Genomic DNA, 22,842 nt, shown 5'->3' with positions numbered 1-22,842 from the left:
TGCCGTAGTGGTGCCTGCGGGCGGTCCACTGGAGCCGTGCGAGCAGCCGACCGTCCGCAGGCACCACTGCGGCAGCTCCACCGGAGCCGCGGGTCCAGCAGACCCTCCGCAGGCACCACTGCGGCAGCTCCACCGGAGCTGCCTGCTGCCCTTTCTGGCAAAACAGTGCCCACCATTTATTCTGGCGCCCTAGGCGATTGCCTAGGCTGCCTAAATGGTAGCGCCGGCCCTGCTCTTGTGGTATCGTGTCACGTCCTCCGCTTTCTGAAAGCTGCGTGTGCAAAAGAGCCTGGGCCAAGGGGGAGTGGAGACTGGAGAAGTTAATGAAAATTGTTTGACTCTCACAAGGATTTGGGTTCTTCTGAGGAGGGTTTGATCAGGCTGATCCTTATTTCCCATCAGTTTGTCCTATATGGGACTTGAAGTTAAACACCAAATCCTGCTTCTCCAATATCCCACCCTGCCAGTTGGGCAGGATTCCAGGGATCCAGGAGTGCTGGAGGGGAGCAATCTGAAGCTGTCCAGCAAGCCCAGATTGCATGATGTAGCATACAGACAGTCTGACTCTCTGGAGCGGTAGCTGCACCGATAGACTACTCTCACTTTGGGCTGCGGCATCCAGGCCAGGGTGGAGCCAGGCCGTCCGCCTGAAGCATGCTCTCATGCACTCGGGAGGGACCTTGCCCTGCTGTACATGCACAGGAAGTGGCAGAAGGGACTACCACCTGGCAGAGGATGAAGAGAGCCCTTGATCAAACTGTGCAGTTCGGTGCCTCCATCAAGCCCTCATCAGCGGCTTCGCCTGCTCTGACACCTGCCCCCCATCCCAGGTGCTGCAGTCTGATCAATGAATGATTCCTGCGTGCACGCACCTCTAGGGCACAGCAGTCAGGGACATGACACTGGTGCTTTCCAACCCTTTTATTGAAAGCGGTATTGCATCCAGTCAGTCAGCCAAGGCCCAGGGAGCCACTCTGTGCAGGAGCCTCAGTCCCAGTCGGGGAGGAGTCCGGGGAGCAGAGGATGGGCTGCTCCACTCGGGGTTACATCTCCGTCTTGGGGATCAAGCAGGCGCCATTGGGAACTGGTCCTGAGGGGGAAAGGCACGTATACAATTCCCTTGAGGTCCTTTTGCAGGATACCTCCCCAGGGAGCTTCTGGGTCCCATTCACTCCTCCCACCCTGCTCTGCGCCCGTGGGGAGGTCAGGTGAGAAACACCTATCTCCCGTCCTGGGAGGGACCAGGCCACCACCCAGCTCTCCAGAGACAAAGCCAGTGAATCCTGTTTTAAACAGAGTCTCAGTGGGAGGGGAAGGGAGGAGCTGGGAATACCCCATTGGACCAGGGAGAGGGACTCAGCAACTTGCTCTGGAGCCCTGGCCTGGATTCCCTTCAGGCTCCCCCACTCAACCCCTGCAAAGGGAGTGGTGCCACTGTGTTCTCTATGGCTGTGATGGAAACCCAGCAGGGCTGTGGACAGGGCCTGCATGGAGGGATGACCATGCGGTGGCCAGGGTGCCAGATCCCATTAGCAGGACCAGGAGAGGGATCAGGGCTGAGTCCTTTGCTCTCGATCTCTGAGATGAGAAGGTGAAGCTTTCCTAGGGGCATCCTGAGTCATGGGCAGAGTATCATTTATCTCACTTATGGGCAAAAAATCTGAGCATGGCAGAGACAGGATGAGGGTGAGTCTTTCAGGTGGGGAGGGGCAGAGGAGAGACAAGTGTGCAGTGTCCCTTTAAGGCCCCAACCGCATTCTGGTGGTGCTGAGATGAATGGGGAATTGACTGGAACTGGTAGCAGCTGCTGTGCTTGGAGGACCCATCTGAAACTCCCTCTTTGTGCTGCAGGGACATGCTCCCCGGCGCCGTGCTGACCACAACGGCCCCAAGCCTGTGAGGGGACATGGAGAAACCCTTGCCTAGGATCCTGTATCTTTGTGTCTGTGGTTCTCTATATGTGTGTGTGTGTGTTGTGCATGCAAGGCTGTACATGGATGGTTATGTCCCTCTGCATGTATCTGTGCATGTGCACATGGGTGTTTCTCTCCGTGTATATTGCATGTACGCACATGTGTGTTTGTGTATGTTTACTCGTGTTGATCACAGTAGTGCCTAAGGGCCCACTCAGGATGTGCTGTTCAAACCCAGGGTAGCAGCCAGTCCCTGCCTCGAAAAGCTTACATTCTAAACAGACAAGAGAGGCATGGGTTGGGGGAAGACGCACAAGCGGAGTGAGCAGTGAAACGGCAGCCGTGTGTGTGCGCATGTGAATGGATCCCAGCCCTGGGACAATGCTCAGCTCCAATCTCGGCTAGTCTCAGAGGTGGAGATGGGCATTTTCAGAGTGCCACTTTCTCTTCTCTTCTTGATGGCTCCTTGTACCGCCCGTATCCCCACCGGAGCACCTTCCAGCAGTCCGTGCATCAATCAGTGTGACTAGTGGTCACATGTGGTTCATTTTCTTTCTCATCCTCTCCCCAGTGGAGAAACTGTGTGCGCCGGGTTTGGTAGAGATTTAAAAAATCTGTAAATACCTACATGCTGCTCTGCTTGTTGGGTAGAGAAGGACGATTGAAGAAACTCTCCTGGCCCTTGGAGCAGAAGGTGGTTGAAGGTCTCTAGTTCCTGGGGGAGTTCGTTCCACAGTCTGGACTGGCTCCCGAGAAAGCTCTGCCTCTGGCACAGACAAGCTGTACCCTGATGGTGCAAAGTTCCACGGGGCCCAACAGCGTGCACTTTCGCTGTAACCTCCTCAGGATATAATTGGTGTCTCAGGCCAGCAGGAAAACCAGCTGGGAGCCTCATTTTCCACTGCTGCTCAGAACCGACATGTAGAACTCTTGTAATGTGATGAGGAACTTGGAGGAAGGCAACACTCATTGGGGCAGTAGTTGCTGGGAGACCAGGTCATGTGCTGAGATGGTCATGCATGTAACATGCATGTTCCATCATCAGGGAACATGAAGGAAGGAGGTGCAGGTGCCAACGGCATTCCTGTCTTGCATGTGGTGGGTTGTCAACACTACCCTGTGTTTTACACCTCGCTGCTGGGCACGGATTGGTTCCTCTTTCACCTGGGCCACAGCAGGGTGTCTGTAAGCTGACATCATGGTTTGTGATCTCGGACCAAGCCTTAGCTGAGCCCAAGACTCGAGCAAGCCTTTACCCTGCTGATGACAGGCTATAGTGGCTCTGAGTATTAGCAGCCCCCACACTGAAGGCTCCACTAAGAGCCACAGACGGGCCAGGAGTATACAGAGAAGCGTGACCTAGTGGTTTCAGTCCAGGCCTGCGAGACACTGCAAAAGCCCCAACCCAGAGCGGGTCAGTCTCAGAGCTTGTATCTGAAGACTCGGTCTCATGGGGCTTGCGCTACGGCAATAAAAATAGTGGTGCAGACGTTCCTGCTTGGGCTCTGATGCCTGGGGAGGAGGGTGGGTTTCAGAGCCTGAGCAGGAACAATGACACCACCATAGCATGAGCCCAGGTCTGAAGCTCACTGCCATGGGTGGTTTTTGGAAGTACCCAAACCAAGAAGTTCCAATTCTGACTCTGACACTAACTCCTTGGTCAAGTCACTTTCGCCACTTTGTGCCTCAGTTTCCCCATCTGTAAACTAAAACAATAATATGCATCTCCCAGGGGGTGGAGTGAAGATGAATTAGTTAACGTGAGCTGACAAGGAGAAGCACTAGAGTTCCAAGCATCCTGATGAGTCTATACACTGTGTTTGTACCAATTCCAGTTAGGGTCTGGTTTTTTACCAGTATAAAGTGGTACAATCCCTAGTGTGGATGCAGTATAAAGGTTTGAAACCAGTTTCAAACCACTGCAGGTAACGTAGTGCAGAACTCTTGTAAGGACCCGTCCCTGCCATTCCCCCCTTTCCTCTGGGAGGTGCATTCTCTCTCACACCCAGGACCGGGGCTCAGTGGGGACATGAAGGAAGGGAAAGTGATGACTTCACATTGCAGGCTGGGGGGGCTCCCCATCACTGTGGAGGGACGGGAAGGAGGCGTCACCTCTGACAGGACTGGAGGAAGGAAACTGAAACTTCATGCTTTCCTCTTCACTGTGCACTTCGGCCTCACTGACCCGGAAGCGTCTTCCCCTCCAGGCCCCTTTGCAGATCGCGTCCCTTTGACTCACCTTCCTGATCTGACTCCATCCGTGATGGGGCTCCTCTGCTGGGGGGCACGTCCGCACAGGCTGTGTTCTGCCTCTCGCAAGCTTGTGTCATGACTCACTGGCTGAGTAATGGGCTCCTCACAGCTTCTGCTGGTTCATCCCAGGCCTCTGGCTCTCTCCAGGAGGCTACTGACCTCAGCAAAATCTGGGCAAACCGGAGCTGCAGCTCCAGAACCAGAATGAAGAACAGAAGGGCTTGCAGAGCTGCTATGGTGATGTTAGACCTTTGGCATGTCTTTGGTCCAGCTCCATTCACCCAGCGTCTCAAAGCATTTTACAGACATTACTTCATTAGGTAGGCCTGCGCCCCACCCCCATCTGTAAACTGAATAGAATGACAGTTACCTTCCTTTTTAAAGGGTTTTGAAATTGTCTGGTTAAAGCCGTTATAAGTGAAAGGTATTGTGCTTGTGGTGAGCCCAGGTGAAAAAGTTTGGCTCAGAGTGCTCCACAGCAAATACAAGTTTAAAAGGTCAGTATCATTCTCTGCACTGCAGGGGTGGGGAAACTGAGGCACAGAGAGGCGACACATCAATGGCAAAGTCAGGAGTTGAACCCAGGCATCCTGACTCCCAGTCTGCTCCTTTAACTGGTGGATAACACAGACAGAAATATTAATATAGACCAGAACATCATATGCTTAGACTTCTGTAAGACATTTGAGTTAGTCCCACATGGCAATCTGATTTAAAAAAACAACAACACAGCACTATATAAAATCAGTGCAGCCCATATTAAATGGATTAAAAACTGGTTAACTGATAGATTGCGAAAAGTTATTGTAAATGGGGAATCCTTATCCATTGGGAGTGTTTTGAATGGGATCTGTTCTTGGCCAAATGCTATTCAATATCTTTAGCAAAGATCTTAAAATCATTGCAGGTAAAGTTTGCAGATGACACACGAACTGTGGCGTGGTAATAATAATGAGGACACGGTAGTTATACCAGCCAACCTGGATCGCTTGGTAGCTGGGCTCATTTGAACCACGTGTTTTAACACAGCCATATGCAAGGTCATATATCTAGGAGCAAAGAATGCAGGGCACTCTTCCTAAGATGGGGCCCGTATCCTGGAAAGCAGTGACTCTGAAAAGGAGTTAGGGGTCATAGTGGATAATCCAACTGACCATGAGCCCCCAGTGCAATGCTGTAGCTATAGGGATGAATATGATTCTCGGATGTATGAGCAAGGGAATATCAAGTCGGAGTAGGGACATGGTGCTACTTCTGTATACAGCATAAGTGAGATCAGTTCTGGTGTCCACACTTTAAAAAAGATGTTACAAAACTGGACAGTGTTCAGGAAAGAGCCACAAAAATGATTCAAGATCTGGGACCTCTGACTTATAGTGAGACACCAAAGAAGCTCCATCTATTTTGTTTGTCTAAGAGGGGACTTGATCACAGTTTACATGTACCTACATGAGGAAGAGATTTCTGATGTCTCTTTTATCGAGCAGAAAAAGACATAATCAGCTCCAGAGGTTGGAAGCTGAAGCTAATTCAGGCTAGAAATAAGGCACAAATTTTTAACAGTGAAGGGAATTAACCAGTGGAATCTACATTATAAATTCTCCATCACTGTAAGTCTTTAAATCCAGACTGGATTTTTTTTTCTAAAAGACCTGCACTGGCTCAAAGGAGAAGTTCTGGGCCTGATGCAGAAATGACTGGTGAGGGTATGGAGTCTGTGTTAGGCAGGAAATCAGACTAGATGGTCATCATGAGCCCTTCTGGCCTTACAATCTCTGACTAGAACCAAGGTGCCCTCACTCCGCATCTGCTGCTTCACCCGTCTTTAGAGAGAGCTGCCCCTCACTGGCCATCTATTGAGGGGATGAGTGGGAAGAGACCAAGGACCTGGAGACTCAAATTCTGGAGGTCAACTTCAGCTCGTACAAGGCTGCAGCAGTTCATGTGCTCCATCAAAACGTAGGCCAATGTCTCGGGCTTGCAGATTTAGGCTGGAAATCTCAGGGAACAAGACTGTCCCATTGGGACACTTTCCTCCCCACAAGATCCTCATCCCCAGGGTGAGGCAGATGGAGGCAGGGAGGAGCTACCGGGGGCAATGGGAGACGGGGAATGTATCGGGGAGGTGTTGAGAAAGTGAGTGCTGGAGGGCACAAATGGGGGAAATGGAACATTGGGGGGTGCCCCTTGGGGGACGTGAGAACCCAGAGTGGGGTAAAGGGGGACTAATGCAGAGGGGACCCTTGAGAAAAGGGCAAGTCTCAACTCCCAGAAGCAAGAAAGACAAACCTGGCCTCCCCCAACACTGGGGAGGGAGCACACAAGATGTCCCCTGAAGAGGTCAGAGAAGGGAACACTGTCCTGTCCAGCAGAACACAAAGGAAAGACTCTGGGCTGTGGGGGTTTGCCCTCCATGAAGGTAATTGTGGGTTTATTGAGGGATAGGGATTATTTAGAGACAGGCAGCCCCCTAGATTCAGATCGGAACCCAAACATCTGAGTGCTGATTTAAATCCCAATCTTGTTAATTGCAACAGTTCTATTCAAAATGGATCATTCCCCAGGGTGCCGATAGCTGTCCCTCCCCACCAGGCAGCTCCCTGCTCTTTGGAGAGCTCTCCCTGCCAGCTGTTTTGTGTAAGCGCTGTGTGACATGCCCCCATTCCTCCTGTCTCAGGTGGGCTGACTCAGCCCCAGCCTGCAGCTGTGGCAAGGGGCCATGCACAGTGCCCTTGTCAAGGCTGCAAATTGCTCATCTCTCCTATACAGGTGGGAGAGAGCTCCTCTCCTGGGAGCACATGTGACTCAAGGGACTAGAAAGGGAAGGAAATCAGTGGGGGAGAGGATGATCCCTCTCTCGGGTTTCTCTATTTTCTGGCTGCATGGGCCCCTCCGACAGAGCTGATCGGGGCAGCTCCAGGTACCAGCACACCAAGCGTGTGCCTGGGGCGGCAAGCCATGGGGCACAGCCTGCCGGTTGCTGTGAGGGTGGCAGTCAGGCCGCCTGCGGGAGGTCCGCCAGTCCCATGGTGTCGGCGGCATTTCGGCAGCAATTCAGCGGCGGGTACACCGAAGGCGCGGGAACGGTGGACCTCCCACAGGCGTGCAGCCAAATCTGCATTACCAGCAAACCTCCTGCAGACGTACCGCCGAAAGCCGCCTGCCTGCCGTGCTTGGGGTGGCAAAATACATAGAGTCGCCCCTGGAGCTGATCAGATCAGGGTAGATCGTCTGGACGCCCCCTTCACAGGGGCAAAGCCCAATTCCTACGTGCTTAGTTGAGGAGTAAGCCCTGTCATAGAGCTCTCTGGCTCTTCCACACTTTGAATCATTCAGGCCCCACAATCTGCCCACCTTGGGAGAAACAGTAAGTGAGAGGCAGAGATGTTAAGTGACTTGTCCAAGGCCGCACAACAGAGTCGCTTGCAGAGCCGGGATTCAGGAACAAGAGTTCCTAGCTTTTGGGCCACTAGACAAACCCTATTGCCTCCTTGGGAGCCTGTGCGTACTCCAATTAGCCCCAAGCTGGGTACAAACTGTCCTAGTGTAGACAGGGTATTAACCGGATGGTGTGCTCCAGCCGAGGCTTTGGAAGCCAGGAGGGAGAGAGAGCTTGTGGAGAAGAAGAGGCCTGGGGTGACGCCAGTCACCGTGAAGGCAAAGGCGGCTGATTAACCGTGATGTAGCCAAGAGCTGCAGGATGGGGACAGGGAGGGGGTCGTGGTGAGTGAATCACAGCCGTGTGCTGGCACTGGCCGCTCACAGGCAGGAAGCGCTGGGGTGGGGGGGAGCAGGGACAAGAGACGAATCTGGGACAGGAAAGCGGCCTGCCATTTCCAGGGCTGACAGGAAGAGCGTCAGATGAAAGGCCTAGACAGAGCGGGACGAGCCCCTTGCAGTGGCTGGGGAGAGGAAACCGTGAAAGGAGCAAGGGGTGGGGAAGGCAGCTGTTCTCTCTCTGAGCCACACCTGCCCCCCCAGGACAGACGGGGCCTGAAGCTCTGGCACTCAGTCAGGGGATTATCCGCAGCTTCCTCAGACTCGGGCCAGGCCGCTTCACCCCATGTGTCCCATCCCCTGGCCCAGCCCTTTCTCAGGAAGATTATGGGGGCCTGTGAGCTATTCACACTCTTCTCCATGCTCTCTCCCTTCCTGAGCGCAATCACAGCCTTGCCATAGCCTCCTTCCCCCTCAAAGGTGGCTGCATAGAGAAGTGAGCCAGATTCCCCAGGGCGATCCATTCGGTCAGCGGCAGAGCTGGGGGGACAACCCAGCTCGCCCAGGCTTGTGCTGTAACCTCTAGGCAAAGCTTCCTCCCCAACACAACAACCCTCCCTCCCTGGCATAACAGGACCCTGTTAGCTCCCCTGCACCCAAACCTGGTTCGTTCTCAGTCTGAATCCCACTGGGAGCGGCGATCCTTCCTTGCAGAGAAAATGGAATGCAGTCTCTTTTGAAACATATATATTTAAATGCACATTCCCCGTGCTTCCCTTCCCATCCTGAAACTGTCCTATATTTTTGCTACGGGGGCCGTTAAAGAGCTGCCACATTCCGCCCCAGATGTGGCTGCGTACCAGTGGGCAGGTGAAGAGATTCCTGTGCATAGTCATATACAGACATTTGCCTTTCTGCCAAGGCTCTCAACCTGTCAGGGTCTAAGTCAGTGGCATAGGCCCACAGTGAAGCTGCTGTAGAGGAGAAAGTGGTGATGAGCGGGCGGTGTGGGGTTCATTTCTTTTCACACAAGGTTTTCCTTAGCCTGTAAGGTTAGAGCTGGGGATGATGAAGCAGCAGATGGGGGCAGGGAGTTCAGATTGTTTGGGTCTGGACTTGGGTTTGGGTCATTAGCCGCAGTCTTTGGGCCTGGAATCAAACACCACCAGACTGAAGAGTGTCTGGATCCAGGACCCTACCCCCAAACAGGAGCGAGTGGATGGATGTTGTTGTGATAGCCGGGAATCTGGGTGGATGGGTGAGCACAGAGCGCAGCACCTGCTGTCTCTCCCTTCCCCCTCCCTCCCCCCAGCCAGCCGTGGCTTGTAGCAGGTGCCGTTGCTTTGCCGAAATGATCAAATGCAGCAGCAGCAATGGCACCAGTGTAAAATAACAACACAGAAACGTTGGGGAGGGGTGGGGGAGCCAGAGGCCGAACATAATGGGGATATTCATAGCTGTGACTGCGAGAATGCAGCCCCTGATGGCTACTGACACATGGAGCCAGGGACTGCCCTTGCAAGATACCAAAGGGATTTCCCAGGCTGCTTCAGCTTCCTGTGGGAGAGGGCAAGGGGACGGCAGAGGTGACTGCATAGCAGCTGCAAACGCTCAGTGATGCCCCAGGTATGTTTGGGGGACCGGTTCCTCCTGTGGACGCCAAAACACTGGGTGGCTCCAGGATCATTCACTCCTGTCACATCACAGCCCATGCCCCTGAGCCTGTGTGTGCATGTTGTGCAGGCCTGAGTGTGTACGTACCCAGTGTGCACGCACGTATACTTGTGAATGTGTGTGTGAGTGTGTGTGTACGTGAGCATTTGTGCATGTTTGCACGTGTGCGTGGATTCCAGCACTGGGACCCTGCTCAGCTCCAATCTCCATTAGCCTCTGAGATGGAGAGGGGAATGTTGGGGTCCCAGTTTAGTTGCTGTTGCCCCTCGGGGTATAACTGGCCAACATGAGAATCAGAAGGGGAACCGGCTGGATGAGCCTTGTCTTTCACTGCAGGGAGGATCAGGTGCAAGGATCTCATGTGCATCCTGATGGTTGGACTTGGAGGGATGTAAGAGGTTCTGTGTATAACACATGGTGGCAAGGCTTGAGAAGCCTACTCAGCTGCTTGCCAGTGCAAGTAGAAATGCTTCCTGGCAAGTGGGCTGGGTAGGCCAGGGAGCTGCTATCTTTTTCCTCCCTCCCCTCTATGGCTGGGAACTGACAGAGAAGCAAGATGTTAGGATATAGAGGGATCAGGATGGAGGATAATATGGAAAGTATTATAATGCTATTATGTACATCGATGCTTTCTTCTATCTAGACGTGTGTGTGTGTGTGTTTGTGCACAGTTCTGGTCACTCATTTCAGATAGGGTATTCTTTGAGTGGGGTTCAGAGAACGGTGATGAGAATGATCAATGTCCTGGAAAATCTCTCCTAGGAAGAGAGATTGAAAAGACTAAGATTGTTTCCCTTAGAAAGGAGATGAAGGAAAGGGGCCACGATAAACATATATAAAATAATGAATCCTCTAGAGAAAGAAGCTTCTTCTCCCTTCTCAAGCTGACACTGAATGGAATTGAAAGGTAGCAAAATTCAAAACTCATAAAAGGAAATACTCCCCCCCACACTCATTATGGAATTAGACTGTGGAACTCACTGCCACAGGATGTCACTGAGGCCAAGAACTTAGCAAGATTCAAAGAGTGAGGGAATGGATGTTCAACAGGAAAACAAGAACATCCAGAGTTATAACAGTTAAGGCAAACAAAGAGTTTTGGAAGGGATGAAAACCATAATTCTTCAGTATTTAAACTGATCTGTAACTGTTAGGGTTCATCATGAGGCCTTCATGGTTACAGATTATCCCACATCTGCTACTGTGAGATTCTTGCACCTTCTCCTGAAGAATTTGGCCCGAGCCACTGTTGGAGACAGGACATTGGACTAGATGGACTTTCCGACTGCTCCAGTGGGGCACTGCCCTTGTTCCTATGAAGGAAGGGGCATGAGAATGACTGCTCCGCGTGCTGAAGGCGTTCTTACCCAAGATGTGATGCACTGTCACTGTTCCATGTAGTTTACTGCTTGCTGTTCACCAGCTTAAGGGTTTCTTTGTCTGGGTCATACAGAGATCTTGTAGAGCTGGTTCGGCTGCTCCCGATTTCAGATGGCCCATTAACAAAGACCAACTGGGCACCAGTAATTGTTCTGGACATTGTGAGAGCTGCTTCTGTAGAGGGCATCTCTGTAGTGGTGACAGGGCTAAGTCTGCTGTAGAATAAGTGCAGCCCACAGAGCTCTGGCAGCCACCTTCGTTGTGCATTCAGACGCCCAGCCCAATGAGACTACAAGTCCCAACATGCAATGCTCCAATTTGAAAGAACTGTACTGCATGCTGGAAATTGTTGTCTTGACAGGCCACAACAGGAGGGCGGCTGCAGTCTGCTTTGCTTTGGGGCAGCCCCTGCCTTGGCTCGTTGTAAATTAAATCTAACAAGTCTTTTCCAGAAGAGCTGGGGTCTGCTGGGATCCCTAGCTGGTGCCATAGACAGATCTTGCACATGCACGCTAGTGAGCATGGAAGAGCAGCACACGCGTTCATCATCATGTGCTTTCCCTTCATTGGCTCACTTCCTCCTCTGGGCGCCGGAGTCCACTGGCTTCCGAAGTGTCAGGTTAAGAAACCGGCTGGAAGAACCTCCCCTGGGATGAAGAAATCGCGGGAGGCAGAGTTTCCTGTTGTGGAGGTTTCGGTTGCGTCCCTCACCTCAGTCATGTTGGAAAGGCCTGACATGCCGCTTGGGCAACATGGGTGAGGGATTGTGCTGATCTGGACAGGGGCCGAAACCAGGACATTTGGGGAGGAACTGTGTCCCTGGGCCAGGCCTGAAATCCTTACTCAGGCAAAACATCTAAGAGAGAATCTTTCAAAGCACCCAGGCTCCGCTAGCTAGGCATGCACTGATGAGGACACCCAAGTCCCCAGCAAGGAAAGGGGACAGTGAAGAAGGCTTTAGATGGGAAGCTCTTTGGAGCAGCGACCGTCATTCGCTATGTTGATACAGCAGCTGGAAGAGTGGAGCCCCGGCTGCGTTGAGACCTCCTCTAACATAACTGTTCAATAATAATAGGTAGAAGGTGAATTCCCAGCTCCCATAGGTGCCCAGATACCTCGATGATGAACGAGTCAATGCTCCTGTTTGCCCGTCACCCATTACTCCTGGTGGATTCTGAGGGTGGGGTCTGGTGACAAGACTGTTATTTAACCTCTGACCTCCCAGAGTGTTTAGCCCCAGGGTTTCTCTGACTCCAGCTGTCCCCCAAGAAGCAGCAGATAGCACACAGGAACTCATGCACTTACCTGGGTTGGCAGCATGGGTGACCCCTCAGGGGTGACAGGTCACAGGCTCGTGAAGTGGCGAATTCTCTTGCCCAGGTAGTAATGGTTGAGATTTTGCCAACGATATTTCCATCTGCAGAAGGGGGGGGGGGAATGGTGTGGGGGGATGTGGTGGGAGATAGGTCATAGGCTGAGGGCAGCCAGAGAGATGGGTCACAGGCCAAAGAGATTGGGCAGGACAAGCTGGAGTTTTGAGCATATCATTGATCAGCCCCACAAAACCCAGATGTGCAGACTTCTTTCACACAGAGAATGAGAGGAGAGTTGTCATGTCAGTGACACCCATTAAAGGGTTAATCTGTTGTTGCTAGGTAACAGTGTCCCACCATCAAGCCTTGCTTCTCCTGTTCCACTGGGGGAATGTGTTGTCCCTCAGGCTATGGCTACACTGCAGATTTCCGCTGGCATAGCCCTGCTGTGGTGTGAGGAGTTGTGACTTGGGCCTGACATAGCTGTGGTGGCAGAAGCCCCTAGTGTAGACGCAATTGTACTGACAAAACCGGCCTGGCTTGTTAGGCTCAGGGTGATAGGCAATAATAAACACACATGTGGTGTCACCGTTGTTTACCCAGCCACAGCGACACTAATGAGTCTACATTGTAGTAGAAATACTCCTGGTACGCACTCATCTGAACTCACGCCTGAGGTGCCGGGGGAGGGAAAATGCAGACCCCATCTTATAGAGGGACTTCTGTAGAAATAACCCCCAGTGATCTATGCTATTCTGAGTCCCAGATTGCCCGCCTAGCTCAGTCCCACACAGCTGTAGGTCGTCACAGGTCTGCTGTCTTTCCTAACTCTGCTCAGTGTAATAACATGGGCTGTGTCTCTGAGTGGGTGGAATGGGTTTCTGAACTGGTTAGCAGCAAGCAGGGGTTAACTCCCAGAGCATCTGTTGTTCTGGGGGAAGTGAGGAAGCAGAGTTAGGCACAGAAAAGGGGGATACAGTTAAAAAAAACCTACCCCCAAAACTAGTAAATATACAGGCATTTGGAAATAAGAAGAGCAGAAAGATTGGTCACTGCAGAGATGGAGAGGCAGGTTACTCCAGCTGCTGAGTTTCTTGGTGGTTTCTGGACATGCAGGGCCATTTTGTTTCTCTTTGTGTGCGCAAAGCTTGGAAGAGAGAAGTGCTGACTCAAAGACCGTTGCCAAATCAGCTGATCCACTACACCAGTTTACAAGGGGCTTGCTCTTATACCCAGTTTCCATTGCAACCATCTCAGGATTCAAAGAAGCGTTGGCCTTGAGATCTCATCATTCATGCACTGAGCTGCCGTTCTCAGCTCCTCCGCAGCAGCGAGTAGGGTGCTCCTGAGTTTGTGAAGCCTGTTTTGAATGTCCAGCGGCAACTGGGGCTCAAATCTGGGCTCTACACCGAGTAGCTGGCTGTGCGATGAGGTAAAAATGCATTTTGGAGGCTGCAACTCTGAAAGGAGCAATGAGATGGCAGCAGTGCGGGGCTGGGGACAGGCAGTGGGAAAAAATAGCATTAAACTGGCCTGCTTGGAAACAAAGACATGGTGATTGTACAGGTGTTTTTTCCCCAATGCCCCAGGGAGCATTCTGTGGTTTATTTTCTACAGATCACAGGGGGTTATTTACATAGAAATTAATTTGAAAGTGATTTAACTATTTAAATTAAGATTAAGTAACACTGCATCCTGGGAAGATGATGTCTGCTTGATGCCGGGGATTTGAGGCCTGTGGGTGAAGCCTCGGAAAGGGTGAAACATACACTTGCCTCCTGCAGGAATCCACAACCTTCCCAATGCTCTTTTGGTTGGCATCGGCTTCCGCTTCCTTGGCAGCCCAAACCTGGATGCTCCAGCCCCCTGGTTCGTTGTCCCACTGACCTGCTGTCCTCTTGGTTTGGGAATTCCCTTGGCAACAGCTGAAGGCTGAAATACTCTCAGGGAGGAGGGTGAATTTTGGAGTTGCAAGCCGCTAACGCCTTAGATTTCATAACAGCCATGAGGATGCAGGCTGTTAAATATTTATAGGAGCTGTAAGGTGGCAGCTTGGTAAAATTCCCTCTCTATTTACTCTTCCATTTTTATTCTCTTTCTTCCCCTCAAGTTCCATCTGGTCTCCTTGGGCCACGCCTTGCACTGTAATTCTCTAAATCACCATCTGCTCTTATAGGGGAAGTGTTTTCTTTTCCACTTGCTTGTGTCTGTGGCCTCTGAAATGACTACATGCTCCATTCCCAACTGGGAATCTCATCTCTGGGGATTTCCAAACCAGGCTTTTGACCTGCACTGTAATGAGTATATAGCCTTGGCTTGGAACTGCCCCCCAAAAGAGTCTATATTGCTGCAGTAGCCTCGGCTGGGTCACATGAGAGGCCGAAGTCTGGGCTGCTGGGAAGCCGACTTCAAGTTAAGTTGGGACAGATCAGAGAATGGATGAGAAAACACCTGCACATTGAAACAGAAGCCCTGGGGCACTGAGCAGTGGAGCAGGAGTTAATAATACACTAAGTTTTCACTCCTGGAGGCCTGATCTTATGTTCATCTTACAAGTGCAATGAGTTCAGCAGTCTCGGCTGATTAGCAAAACATATCCAGAAGAAGTGGGTGGATTGGCAATATCTCCTGGGGAGCGGCACAGGCTGAAACAGCAGGGGGCCCTAGGGTTAGGTGCTAGGAACAGTCAGAGGAGCTGGAGGGACGTGGGCAGGAGTTACCACAGGTCAGGCTGGAGAGAGAAATTTAGAATTACTTCTCTCCCCAATAAAATAACCACGACCCTAAATCCCAGCCCAGATGCTGCCAGTTAGCACTCGAGAGGCAAGGGGAGTATTCAGAGATTTGGCCATGGGAGGGTACTATGCCCTTACACAGCTTGGCATTGATCCCTTGCTCAGCAGTCATGTCCATGGGGTCTGTGACAGGCTTCATACTTGGGCATGGCCTCCTTACCCCTGAGAGCCTAAAGAGAGACCTGGAGCCACCATGCCAGGGAGAGCCAGCAAGCGTCTTTCTATCCCAGTGCCACGTGCTTTTTGGTGATCTCGCCCCTGCCAGCCCTGGCAGTTCCTCAAGCCTTGACGAAAGCAGAGACAGATGGTGAGAGAGCAGCACAGGCCTCAGCTGGGACCAGAATGCACGAAAATGGCAGAGAAAGGGCTGGGGCCCCTGTTAGAGAGAGAAACGTAAAGGGCCAGCAGGATGGGTAGGAATCACATATGAGGGTGAGAATGAAAGGGAACAGTGAGAAAAGGGGAAGTGGCAGAAGAGAGAAAAAAGGATGAAGAGAAGGCAGGAAATTAACCAGGGGAGAGAGAGGGAAGAAGAAAGCCACAGAATGGATTGAGACTGAAATGCCAAGCGTTTTGTTTTTCTCTTCCTTTCGGTCTCTCCTGCTCCCTCTCTCCCCCTCCCCTGGTGCCCATGTGTCAGTCAGCCCCACACCTGTTTGATTACTTTATTATTAGCTTTTCTTCTCGCTGATTGTCTAATTTGGTGTGTGGTTTTGAGACAAAAGACCTGCCTCTCTGAGTCTGCTATTAAATCCTATTGTTTAGCCCTGTTTCTCCCAGAGTCAAGGGGTGGTTGGGTCTGTCCCAAGAGTCGTTATCTCCAGGAGGTGGGGTTAGGGTTCCTATGGGTAGGGCTTCCTACCCTAGGGTTAGGGTTCCTACGGGTAGGGCACTTGGAGCTAGGGATAGGGTTCCTAAGGGTAGAGCTTCTGGTCCTAGGGTTAGGGTTCCTATGGGTAGGGTTCCCCACCCTAGGGTTAGGGTTCCTATGGGTAGGGCAGTTGGAGCTAGGGTTAGGGTTCCTAAGGGTAGGGCACTTGGAGCTAGGGTTAGGGTTCCTAAGGGTAGGGCACTTGGAGCTAGGGTTAGGGTTCCTGTGGATAGGGCACTTGGAGCTAGGGTTAGGGTTCCTATGGGTAGGGCACTTGGAGCTAGGGTTAGGGTTCCAAAGGGTAGGGGACTTGGAGCTAGGGTTAGGGTTCCTATATATAAGGTTTCCCACAGTAGGGTTAGGGTTCCAAAGGGTAGGGCACTTGGAGCTAGGGTTAGGGTTCCTATGGGTAGGGCTTACTGTCCTAGGGTTAGGGTTCCTAACAATAGGGCACTTGGAGCTAGGGTTAGGGTTCCTATGGATAGGGCCCTCCACCCTATGGTTAGGGTTCGTATGGGTAGGGCACTTGGAGCTAGGGATATGGTTCCTAAGGGCAGGGCACTTCGAGGTAGGGTTGGGTTTTTAAGGGTAGGGCACTTGGAGCTAGGGTTAGGGTTCCTATGGGTAGGGCACTTGGAGCTAGGGTTAGGGTTCCCATGGGTAGGGCACTTGGAGCTAGGGTTAGGGTTCCTGTGGGTAGGGCACTTGGAGCTAGGGTGACGGTTCCAAAGGGTAGGGCACTTGGAGCTAGGGTGATGGTTCCAAAGGGTAGGGCACTTGGAGCTAGGGTGATGGTTCCAAAGGGTAGGGCACTTGGAGCTAGGGTGATGGTTCCAAAGGGTAGGGCACTTGGAGCTAGGGTTAGGGTTTTAATGGGTAATGAACTTGGTGCTAGGGTAAGGGTTCCTCTAGGTAGGGCTTTCCGCGTTAGGTTTAGGGTTCCTATGGATAGGGTATTTGGAGCTAGGTTTAGGGTTCCTATAGGTAGGGCATCTAGAGCTAGGGTTATGGTTCCTGTGGGTAGGGCTTCCCAGCCTAGGCTTAGGGTTCCTAAGGGTAGAGCAATTGGAGCTAGGGTCAGGATTCCTATGAGTACGGTTTCCCGCCCTAGGATTAGGGTTCCTATGGGCAGGACTGGCTCCAGGCCCCAGTGCGCCAAGCGCGTCTTTGAGGTGGCATGCCGTTGGGGGCTTTCTGCCGGTTGCCAGGAGGGCGGCAGGTGGCTCTGGTGGACCTCCCGGAGGCGTCCCTGTGGAGGGTCTGCCGGTCCCGCGGTACCGGTGAGCGGCAGAGTGCCCCCTGCGGCGTGCCGCCATGCTTGGGGCGGCAAAATGGCTATGGGTAGAGCCAGCCCTGCCTATGGGTAGGGCAGTTGGGGCTAGGGTTAGCGTTCCTATGGGTAGAGCTTCCTGCCCTAGGATTAGGGTTCCTATGGGTAAGGCACTTGGAGCTAAAGTTAGGCTTCCTATGGGTAGAGTTTCCCACCTATGGTTAGGATTTCTAAGGGAGGGCACTTGGAGCTAGGTTTAAGATTCCTATGGGTAGGGCTTCCTGCCCTAGGATTAGAGTTCCTGTGGGTAGGGCACTTGGAGCTAGGGTTAGGGTTCCTGTGGGTAGGGCACTTGGAGCTAGGGTTAGGGTTCCTGTGGGTAGGGCACTTGGAGCTAGGGATAGGGTTCCAATAGGTAGTGCACTTGGAGCTAGGGTTAGGATTCCGATGGGTAGGGCACTTCGATCTAGGGTTAGGGTTCCTATGGATAGGGCTTCCGCCGTTAGGGTTCCTATGGGTAGGGCACTTGGAGCTAGGGTTAGGGTTCCTGTGGGTAGGGCACTTGGAGCTGGGGTTAGGGTTCCTGTGGGTAGGGCACTTGGGGCTAGGGTTAGGGTTCCTCTTGGTAGGGCTTTCTGCCCTACGTTTAGGGTTCCTATGGGTAAGGCACTTGGAGCTACGGTTAGGCTTCCTATGGGTAGAGTTTCCCGCCGTATGGTTAGGATTCCTAAGGGCAGGGCACTTGGAGCTAGGTTTAAGATTCCTATGGGTATGGCTTCCCACCCTAGGATTAGGGTTCCTATGGGTAGGGCACTTGGAGTGAGGGTTAGGATTCATAAGGGTAGGGCACTTGGAGCGAGGGTTAGGGTTTCTGTTGGTAGGGCGCTGTGCCCTTGGGTTCGGGATCCTGTGGGTAGGGCTCTTGGAGCTAGGTTTAGGGTTCCTATGGGTAGGGCTTCCTATCCTAGGGTTAGGGTTCCTAAGGGTAGGGCACTTGGAGCTAGCGTTGGGGTTCCTATGGGTAGGGCGCCACGCCCTAGGGTCACAGTTCCTATAGGTAGGGCAGTTGGAACTAGGATTAGGGTTCCTAAGGGTAGGGCACTTGCAGTTAGGGTTAGGGTTCTAATGAGTAGGGCTTCCTGCCCTAGTGTTAGTGTTCCAAAGGGTAAGGCTCTTGGAGCTAGGTTAGGGTTCCTATGGGTCGGGCACTTGGAGCTAGGGTTAGGGTTCCTATGGGTAGGGCTCTTGGAGCTAGGTTAGGGTTCCTATGGGTAGGGCACTTGGAGCTAGGGCTAGGGTTCCTATGGGTAGGGCTTCCCGCCCTAGGGTTAGGGTTCCTAAGGTGAGGGCCGGCTTTAGGATGTGCGGGGCCCAATTCAAAGAGTTTCGATGGGGTCCTGGCAGGGATGACCTAAGGAAAAAAAAAACATGGAAAAAAACATGTAGGGCTTGTACTCACCGGGCGGTGCTCTGAGCCTTTGGCAGCACTTTGGCGGTGGGTCCTTCACTTGCTCCAGGTCTTCAGCGGCACTGAAGGACCCGCTGCCAAAGTGCCGTCAAAGACCCGGAGAGAGTGAAGGACCTGCCGCTGAAGTGCCGCTGAAGACCCAAAGCGCTGCCAGGTGAGTAAAAATTAAAAAGGTGCCTCTAGCCAGGGAAGGGATTCACACTGGGCGCGGGGCCCTCTTAGGCGCGGGGCGCGATTCGGGGGAATTGGTGGAATTGGCCTAAAGCCGGCGCTGCCCAGGACTAGAGATGCAAAGCTTGGATCCTGCTCTGGATGTGATGTCCCGAAAGCTGGGGAGAGTGTTGCATCTGGAGGTTTGGTTGGGGCCCTTTTCTGCCCAGGATATGAAGCTCTCGATTAAAGTGCTGTACTGTGAACTTTCAGCGTCAAACGATCAAAGAGTCACTGTTATCCTGAAAAAAAGACCTTTGCTGCTGTAGCTTCCCACATTAATCTCAGCGGGCAAAGCTGGAACTGGGGTAGAGAGCTTAGAAGTAAGACGCATTAGTCAACAAGAGATGAAGGCCCAGAAAGAGATGGTGAGCTGAACAGCCCTATGGTAGTAAATTCTGTTGCATTCCCTGCCTGGTTCTGTGAGCCAGGGGACTGGGGAAGGCCTTGCAAACCTTTTTAGTCATCTGAGTCCACTAAAACTCTGGCTAAATGAGTCTCTCTTGGACAAAGGTAATATATTACCAATAGAATAACAAAAATGCTCTGCAGCTTTCATCTGAATCTCTCACTGTGCTTTACCAAGAAGTACAATCATCCTCATTTTAGAGATGGGGAAACTGAGGCACCAAGGGGAGAAGTTACTTACAGCCACACAGTGAGCCTGCAGAAGTGTTATGATTAGAATCCAGTTCTCGTGGCAACCAGTCCCATCACTGGAACATGCTTCTGCTTTGTTTTTGAAAGCAAAACAGAAAAGGCAAAGAACCAAAGTGAGTTTCTTCTTTTCCCTGTCTAGAAACTGTAGGACACAAGAGGGAAAGTGGAGAGAGTCCACAGGGGAAAGGAAAAACAAAAGTGTGAGAGAGGGATGATTTATATTTAGACTGTGAGTATTTCGGTGCAAGGGTTATCTCTCTGTGTCTGTACAGCACCGAGCACAGGGAGGTCTTGCTCCACAACTCGGGTTCCTATGTGCTACCTCAGCACAGATAATAACAAAATGATTTTTGGAGCATGAGAAAAAGAAGGAACCAGAGAAATGTTCCTATAACCTGCTCCACAGTCCAAAAAAGAGCAACTGCACAGGTCAAATTAGAGACCACATAACAAAACAAGATCAAAATGTCCAATTTTCCCCAGCTTCCCGACTCTGAGAACCTGTGTTTTGGTCCACATTCACCAGCTTTACCTGCTGAAACCAGATCCTTTAGGTACCTTTTATCTCCATTGATGATGCTATTGCTGTTTCTGGCTGACTCGAGTATGCTGCTTGGTGTGCAAAGATCTACCCGCCGCAAGCGTGTATGCACGCACACAAGCTCTCTTTAAATCTGACCCATCCCAGGAGCTCCCTGAATTCCTAGGCTTGGATCAGCGGTGTCTTTATTTTCGGACCTGCCGGGGCTTATCCCTGGTGCTCGGCCTGCTGGAGCTCATGGCACCAGTGGAATCAGATGTTGGGAAGGGATCTGAATTCAACTACATGAGCACCCAGGAAGAACCTGCTCCTGACTCCAGGCAACCAGTTTGCATCAGTTCTCAGCCAACTTCACCCCCATAACTTTCCTCTGCAGGATATCAAGAGACAAGCCTGCCCAGCCAATAAAATGCAAGCAAAAAGCATGACCTCATCGGAGCAAATATTCATTGGCGAACATAGGTGGAGGCCAGGACACGGTTACTCAGCAACTACAGAGAGCTAATTAACCCTTTCTTTGGCATCCCAGACAGTGTGTTGTGAATGGCAAATCTCCCTTCCTCTCCTGGTTTCTTTTAGCCAATCAAAGCCAATGCGCCTTCCTAGCTGGGGTCTTTAAAACAGAGGAGGGAGACAGGGTGAGAAGATGACGGGGTGACAGGTCCAGCCAGTCAAGGAAACCACAGTCCCACCTTCCGGCTCCCCTCCGATCTCCATTGAAACCATGCAGAACCTACCTCTGCATGAGACTTGGGGAAGGTTAATAAACTGCGTTAGCCACATCAGGGATTTCATTTTATTAACAGTATGAACAAGGGAGAGTTAAAGCTACCGGCATCCAGCTAAAGGCCAGTGAGTAGCTCCAGCAGGAATAATCCTCGTTCATTACAGGGCCTGGTCTGTTTTGGGGAGGCCTTTTGGCTTCACCCATTGGCTGACCCTCTCCCACGCCCTTCCTTCACGTGAGTCAGTGGCCCAGGACCCTGCTCAGAGGCCAGAGCTATTTCATTCCAGCTGCCACCTCTTGTCTCCCATCGCCTCCTGCACTTGGAACCAGACTCTGCTATGCTGACTCTTGTGGCTCGGGGGGGGGCAACCCCTGCATGCCACCCCCAAGGCTAGCTACCAGGGCGAAGTGAGTGAGCCAGCCCAGCAGCAGTTCCCCTCCCTGGTCACGAACTGGAGAGCATTGCCCCTGTGATAGCACTTAGCTTGTCCCAGCAACGGTCATCTGCAGAATCCAAAGTGCTTTTCAAACACAGATGAGTTCATCCCTCATCTCCGCTCCTGGGAGGAAAGGGAGACTTGTTCCCACTCCTCAGCTGGGGAAACTGAGGCCCAGAGCAGGACACGATCCAGGGCAGAGCCAAACAGATCCCAAGAGTCCTGACTCTTGGTCCCCTGTTTTAACCACTAGCCACATTGTCTCCAAGTCTGGTCCCATCCACTCTGCCCCAAGAGAGTGAGCCCGCACTGGTCTCCTGGGTGACAGCCTCCTAGTGGGCCCTGGGCCTTGTGGCTCTTTCAGGGAGCTGGCCCAGCAGACACTCAGAGAACAGCTGCTAGCCGCAGCCTCCAGGCTCAGACTAGCCCTGGGTTAAGCACTGGGATTGTGTTCCACCTCGCTCTGTCCCTGGGAGCTCCCACTCCCCTCTTCACCTTGCAAAGGTCCCCAGCCCCAAGTTCTGCTGGGGTCTGTACTTACACCAGGTTGTGTTTCAATCCGCAGCAGCTCGGCCAGTGGACAGACTCTACTTCAGAAAGGCCTGTGTTCCCAGGGAGGACGAGCAGCCACCGCCTGGGCGTGGCCCACGTGCTGCCAGATGAATAGCGCCTCTGCGGGCTGACCCAGTAATCTTGCAGGCCCTGGTGACTGGAGTAAGCAGGGCGCAGAGCAATATTCTTCCTCCTCCCATAAAATGGCATCTCCACTTCATTTCTGCGGGGCAGCAGGGCCCTCGGCTTGCTGCATCAAGAGAGAGAAGCCCATGAGGTTTATACAGGGAAGTCTCTACAGTGGAGTTGTATGTTGGTTTGCGGACATGCGGCTCTTGTGCTTTCACTCCCCATGGGTGTCACGCTGTCAATTTCCCTGCCATACGGCAGTCCCACCCTGGGGCAGAAGTTTCAGGGAGCAGAAGGTGGATTTGAGCAATATTTGCCCTTGATTGCAGATAGGCTGACACTGGGACAGGGCACCTAGCATCTTGCATTTCCTTAGTGCCTTTCATCCAAAGGATCCCAAAGCACTCTGCAAACTAGAGAGAGGGGTCACTTCATCAAGCAGTGAAATGCAGCCACTTCTGGGGTGGAGCAGATATCTAAAGTGCACAGCGGTCCAGGGCTGGAAATGATGTCTGTGCCTAATTGTGCGGGGGAGTTTGGGGAGGCAAAACATAACCACCCAAGACAGAATCTGGCTGGGACACCATCTTCAGGGAGCTCAGCTGTCTCCCGTTGATTCAGTTAGAACTATTCCTTTCCAGCTGCAAATCTCTAAGATTTCTGAACTATCAAGGGCAGGAGGCGGGAGTTAGCCATCACAAATTTCCTGACAAACCCTCTTACTGAGAGAGATGGATCGCTCTTTGAGTCTGTGGCTGCTGTGAGAGAAACCGAATCTGACAGGAGAACAAAACCTTGGCAGGGTCTCTGATCCAAGTTCTCCGAGGGGGAGAGGCGAAGAGTGCTCACTGATGAGTCAAATTGCGTCAGCGAAAACAAATTCCAGGGTGGGGAGAGGCTGAGTTACAGGGGTCGCAAACCCCTTGTGCCCA

The sequence above is a fragment of the Gopherus flavomarginatus genome, chromosome 22 (assembly GCF_025201925.1).
Source record: "Gopherus flavomarginatus isolate rGopFla2 chromosome 22, rGopFla2.mat.asm, whole genome shotgun sequence".
In the NCBI taxonomy this organism is placed as follows: domain Eukaryota; kingdom Metazoa; phylum Chordata; order Testudines; family Testudinidae; genus Gopherus; species Gopherus flavomarginatus.
Note: the sequence above shows the minus strand (reverse complement) of the source record.